The sequence below is a fragment of the Mus caroli genome, chromosome 14 (genome assembly GCF_900094665.2).
Source record: "Mus caroli chromosome 14, CAROLI_EIJ_v1.1, whole genome shotgun sequence".
NCBI lineage: Eukaryota > Metazoa > Chordata > Mammalia > Rodentia > Muridae > Mus > Mus caroli.
Window position 1 is genome coordinate 107,213,103 of NC_034583.1, and position 6,777 is coordinate 107,219,879.

Genomic DNA, 6,777 nt, shown 5'->3' on the forward strand with positions numbered 1-6,777 from the left:
AGAAAAACAGATGTACACAAGAATAATTTTAGTTTCTGACAATCTCTGTGGAACTACCGGTGATCACTCAGGATCAGCAGCAAGTGTGCAGCAAATAAACAGAAACCACAGATTTTATTTACACACTGGAGACCTTTGATTCTGAAATGCAGTGTCTTTTAACGGCCTTCTGTCTTAATTTTTCTCCTTAATTAAAATCCTAAAGAAATAAACTGCTGACTCAGAGTGCCGGCTTGCCTTTAAACTTGGAAGTACTATGAATCAAAGCCCGATGCTTGGACAAGTTCTACGTGAAGCCTGCCTTGCCTGTCAATTTGGCCTAGACATCACATTCAGGAAAAGCCAATTACTTAAGAGAGTCTCGTCCATCCCAAGACCTCTGTCTCCTTCTCAGGCTTACCTGTGCTTTATTTAACTGATCTAAAGATCAACCTGACTCCACATATAAATGTAAACAATTGAGCGGTCTAGTCCCACAGAAAACCGGCACAGCACCTCTGCTGACCACTGTACGAGCCTCCTGTAAAGTACCATGACACCAAAACCTTGTGCGTCCAAGTCCTAAAGCTGGTGGCCGAGTCTATCTTGAAGTTCTCTCTTTAGACATTCAGAAAAGTGACTGTCAAGTTAAAGACATTTCTATCTACAAAACCAGACTGGTCTCTTTCTTCACAGCATGCCCCATATTAGTAAAAAGCCGTTCATGCCAAAGGGAATTTTGAATTAATTTTCTTGTCATGGTCATCAACACATTTCCCTGATGTAGGCAGGGGTTCCTATCTTGGCTGTACGGAGCGAAGAACCTGTGCAATGGAACCTCGACCTTCTCACCAGGCTTTGGTTGTCTGCCTTCAATTCTATTTCTCTCCCTCTCCCTGGGGCACTCAAACCCCAAGGACTGGAGTAGAAGCCTCTCTGGTTCCTATGAGCCTCTCCCTAAGGAGGAACTGACACAGCCATTCAGCAACAAGATCCCAGTCACCGGTTCTGAAGCTGAGGCTGCAGAAAAACATCAGAGATTTCTGACTCATCTCCAGTTATGAATTCCCCAGTACACCTGCTCTCGTGTGTAAAAAATGAGGTATCTCATATTATGGGTAAGCAAAGGATTCTTTGCAAAGACATTATTAAAAGCTTGTTAGTAATGGAGGAATAACTTTAATGCTTTTTATTTGTTTGCTTGAACCATGGCATATAAATTAGCATTCGGAAACTATTTTAATAGAGCCAAAGAGAAGCTTGGCACTTGTACATGTGCTTGTTTTTAAGCGTGAAGCTCTTTTTTGTTTGTTTGCTTAAAGGAGATATATAGACCAGGCTATCTGTATTTGAGCAGAGAGCTTGAGTCAGGAGAGATGGGTAAACAAAAAAAAAAAAGGCTTTTTTTTTCCCAAAAAACCAATGGCAGCCACTTTCCCACACCTGAAAGTTTACTTCCCCGGGGACAAGCACTGTCTTGCTGTGTCTTACAAGCTGGGAAGGTTCAACCCCGGATGTCACAGGAAGAGGTCAAAGGAAAAGTTGAGTTGAAGTCTACCCTCCATCCTGGGCACTATCTCTCCAAAGAAGGACAACCTCAGAGAAACAAATGAATAAAACATACTCACAAAGAAGCAAGGACACATTGGGTGAGTGTTTCTATCTACTCACAAAGTCTAAAGCCAGTGTGTCCTGGGCCTTCCCAGACAGGTCCCTGCTTCTGTCCCTGTATAAGGACTGACAGGTGTCCTTTACTGTCCATGCTACTTTTAGCTTAAATGATAAATTATAAGCTCATCTCAAGGCTTAATCACGCTCCTTTGCAAGATCAAGTTATACTCACATGCATATGTCGTCTCACAGTTTTTCCAGATATTTTCCCAGTTGAAACACATTGGGTAACATGAGTCAAAACTAACTCCCGAGTTCACACACACATACACCCTGCCTGTTTGTTGCATTGAAAACATTTGGAATTAGAATCAGGAATCCAAAGCCAACTCTGGCACCATCAAGCACACTATCAATTGCTGACCCACAAATGCTTGGAACCAAGCATGAACCTGTTTTCATGCTCAAATGGACTGCACTTAGAGCCTGGCCCCAGGGGACTGGCCTTTCTGCATCGAGGCAATTTTGCCCAGTACATCAGTGAACAAAGCTCCCAGCTACTGGTGCTCTCCCACACTTGTGTTTTGATTCCATTTGCTGCTGTAGAGAGAGATAATTTGAGCCCCATTTCTTTTCTATTTGCCAATCTTAGCAACATTAAACCAACTATGGGCATTTTCTTCCTTCATTCATTTCTTCCTTCCTTCCTTCCTTCCTTCCTTCCTTCCTTCCTTCCTTCCTTCTTCCTTCCCTTTCTTATTTTAAGTCACACTCAGGATCGACCTGTGTTTCTGACTTGGCCATACGTACCATTGTTCTCCTGTGTCCAGGCATGGCATCCATGACACATGGGATTTGCATCAGATGGTGACAGTCATTTCCTGAGCATTATTGTGACCTCCCAACTTCCCTCCTTTCCCCTTCAAAGATGTACACAAAATGCAAGGAAATTATAGGTGCTGCATTTTTCAGCTGAGGCCACAACTAGGGAAATGCATTTTACCACTGTGTCCATTTGGTTACCATTTCTAAAAAGCTACTCGCAACATTTCCCATCGAATCCCTACATTGCAATAACAAAACCCTTGTGGTGTTTCTCTTATCACCTGAAGTGATGTGTCCATGAGAGAGCAAAATGTGGCATGAAGAATACCACCTGCTGATACCCAGCATATAAAATCACCATTTAATTAAGGCATCCGGCCCTCCATAGGATGCTTGGGGCATCCCTCTGTAAGATCACCAATCCTGAAGATTGTCTTAGTTGGACACAAATCTGTACATCTGTGTGGTCTACAGAACATAAATAGAAATTTCTTCCGGAGTTTTCGGTATTAAGATATGAGATGGAATTACAGATATACTTAATTGTTCAGAACCCTGCATTTGGACATTTGTTTTATTTAGGAAGATATATAATTCACTGAGATATGCTTCCTCTCATCAAAGAGAAAATCATAGCACCTGCTTATATATACATATATATATGTATATATATATAACACTGGAAGATAGTAATGACACTTGAGAACAGTGCTAAGTGCTTCCCATATATTAGTCAATTCATCTAAAATTACAACAGTTACCAGGTATAAGGGTGTCCATCTATAATCCCAGAACATAGGTAGCAGAGGCAGGAGGATCTCCTTGAGTTTGAAGTAACAATATGATGGCTTGGTTGTCAAATTGACAGCTGGAATTGACTAAAACCCAAGTTGCTGGGCACACCTGTGAGAGTTTTTTTTTTTTAATCTTAATTAAATCATTTGAAATGGGAGGACCTACATTTAATCCAGATCACCCGAGATGTAAAGATATACCTTTAATCTAGATCTTTTGAGGTGCGAAGATCCACCTTTGATAGGCCACACCTTCTTCTTCTATCAGCCTGTATAAAGGACATGGAAGAAGGAAGCTCTGTCTCTCGCTTTGCCTGCTTGATCTTGATGGCAAGTCTATTCATTCGTTGTCATTAGAGCCTGAGACCAACTGTGGCATTCAACCTCATTGACTAAGCAACTACATTATTAATTGGTAGACAGCCATTGTTGTACCAGGACCTCCACACACATACACATGCACACATGCACTCTTGTACCCACATACGTATGTATGTATGTATGTATGTATGTATGTATGTATGTATAAATATTCATAGAATATATATTCATTCTGTAAATTCTCTTTCTCTTGAGAACTCTGACTATTACACCTGGCCTACATAGTAAGTCCAGGCTAACAAGTGATGCATAGTGAGATCTTGTCTCAGTCAATCAATCAATCTATCAGTGTAAAAATGGAATAGTGTTAAAAAAAAGGGGGGGACGTAGGAGTAGCTATGATTGTTCTAAATAGACAAGAAATCTAACTCACAGATAAGCTAAATGTGTGGCCCAAGTCCCTAAAAAAACTAAGAGTTGACATCTGTAAGATGATTGGTAGATCTGGAAGCTGATACTCTCCCCAGCAGAGGTGGATTCTCTGAATGAAAGCAGAGAGTGTGCTCTCTGCCTGCTCAGAGCAAGCATAAAGGATGGAAAGATAATGGTCTCCCTGGAAGGCTCTGCTGCAGATGAGGTAGACAAATGCTTAGCACCCCCAGAGGTTCCTGTGTATGTCCTGAGGTCTGAGGACGCTACCTTGCTCAGGGAGGCACGCAGAGCCACATCCGTTGGTATATAAACTTCTTTGGGGCATGGGGGTAAGGTTTCAACCTCCACTCCCCATGCTCAATGAGACACACAGAGCACCCCACTCACTAGTAAGGCTCCATCCCCTTGTTACAATCTTTAGGATACCTAGAAATTCCACAGTAGCATTGTGTTGGCTGCATTATAGGGTTCTCATGACATGTCCTCTATTTAGCACCCCATGGGACTTCACTCCATGCTCAACATGTCAGGAGCAATACCGCCCTTCCTGCTGAAGTCCCAGTACCACCAGGCTATTCCTGCCCAGTGCTGTGGGACTGTTGGACTGGGAAGACCGGAAAGAAAGACGGAGAGAGAGTAGCACTCTGATGTCTGGTGACAAAGACAAGGGGGTCCCTGACATGCCCCACACCCTCCAGGGCTATAAGCATGTGTTTTCTTTCCATATCCCCCTGAGACTTCATTAACCCAGGTTGGCAATCTCCTAAGCCAAGGTCATTAAGGTAAGTGCCATGGCTCCCCCTAGGGCTCCTTTGGGCTGCTGTGTTGGTGCGATTCTTTAGCTCATGATATCCCTGGCCAGATAAAAGAGACAGTGCTCAGAGCTCACCGAGTTGTTAGACTGTGGAACGTGTTGTTCTCATCCACAGGGGCTGGAGTGAGACTGTGAGGTGCTGCACTTTGCATAGGCTTTAATTCATTGTGTGCTTCTTGCTGAGCGGGGCTTTCCCACAAATATTGAAGACAGCTGCCTAATGACTCTCTATTAGCACCGGCTCACGTCAGTGGTTATGCATCTTCCAAAAGTACTTAATAAATACTTCTGAGTTTGCTTGACAAGGATGGCGGTCCCACCAGACGTGATATTGTATTGTTAGACAAAGGCAGTCTTGAAAAGCTTTCAATGTAACGTTTAAAAGGTAATCCTTTATTAGGTTGCCTAGCAAGATGCCCTGTGACTGCTTAAAACACAGGAGAGGTGTGAGTTCACCCAAAGAACGTGTTACCAGATGGCGACAGTAATTACTCCATCCCCAAACCTGGATTGTATTTATCCCTCTCCCTTCACCTACAAAGATGACAACACAATGTCTGGCTTCCTGAGGGGAGCAGGTCATTTCTGTCTTCCTGCTGGTACGGATATCTTAATGAACAGGTGCTTCTTATTAATAAGTGTAAGGCCAGAATATTTCAGTCTTGCCAGCCTACACTGCCTGATATGATCATAAAGGATAAACATGCATTTTATTCTGCAATAACTCTTGGGAGCCAGAGAAACAGTTGCCCCGGAGTTCATCACTGGGACTTCTTGACTTTTGCTAAGTTATCAGTTATTAAATTCTTTTCGACTCCTGCTAAAGCTGCCAGGAAACATCCAGAATCTCTAAGAGAGGCATCCTCCTAATCTTGAAAACTCCTGAGCATCTGTTAAATATCTTTTCCCTCCTAATCTGCTGGAAACTTACAGGACGAGAATGCTGCTGGAACTTTTCGTAATTAAGTGGTAAGATATGCTAAAGAGGGATTCGACGTCACCGTCACCGTAGAGGCAAGGCTAGAAAATGGAGATAGATTAAGTACTCCTAAGTATGTCCTAAGACCTCTCTTAAGCTCCCGTAAGTCCTAAGACAGCTCATGTTCCTTTAGATGGAGTTAGATGGTGTGTGCTGTAATCTTAAGCGCTAATTCATGTGTGTGTTGTTCTGTGGAAGTGAGCGTGCGTAGAGGTAATGATGCTGGAAAAGGGGGACCTGGTGGGGGAGGAAGTGGGCACCGTGATCCGAAAGGGGAAAGGGGAATGCTGGGAGCAGGAGGGAATAGGACAGAGTGACAAGAACAGCAGCAAGGAAAAAGTATCAACAGAAGTAACGTATTATGAAAGGGCATGAGGGAAGCTGTCATTTGTCACGTGACTGAAACCCAGCACTAGGGCCTGGAGTGAGGATGCCTGCGGGTTAATCCCTTAAACTACCTTCTGGTCTACATGTCAGCAAGGACGAGAGCTGAGCAGATTAGCATCTTCTTTCAACCACGCCAACGAGTCATAACCCAGACCCACTTCTTTCTGCCTCACTTAACTCCAATTTGGAGTCAGCACTAAAATGAGTTCTAGAACTGTCTCTCACACTGTTGCGTCCTCCCCATCTCTGTGAAATCTGTTTTTAGGCCTTAGTTATTTTCACTTTGTCAAAGGGCCTGATGACCATTGGGACTGTCTGAATAATGGAACTTATCCTATCATGCAAATGGCTTCATGCTCCCCCACTAACACTAACCTTGGTTCCTCCCTTCCTAGTGTCAGTCCCACTGACAGGAGATCAGGGCACACCATGCCAAACCATACCTGAACATTGCTAGCCAAGAAAGTCCACATGTAAGCAGGACTCTGGCGCCTCCTATTTCTAGTGAATCTCTGGCCTTCGTTTCTTCGTTATAGACATGCCATGAATTTCCTTTGTAAAGGTGTCTGCTCTGAGAAACAGCATTCTCATCTGTACAATCTTACAGAACAGCAAGCCTTCGTAGCTTACATCCT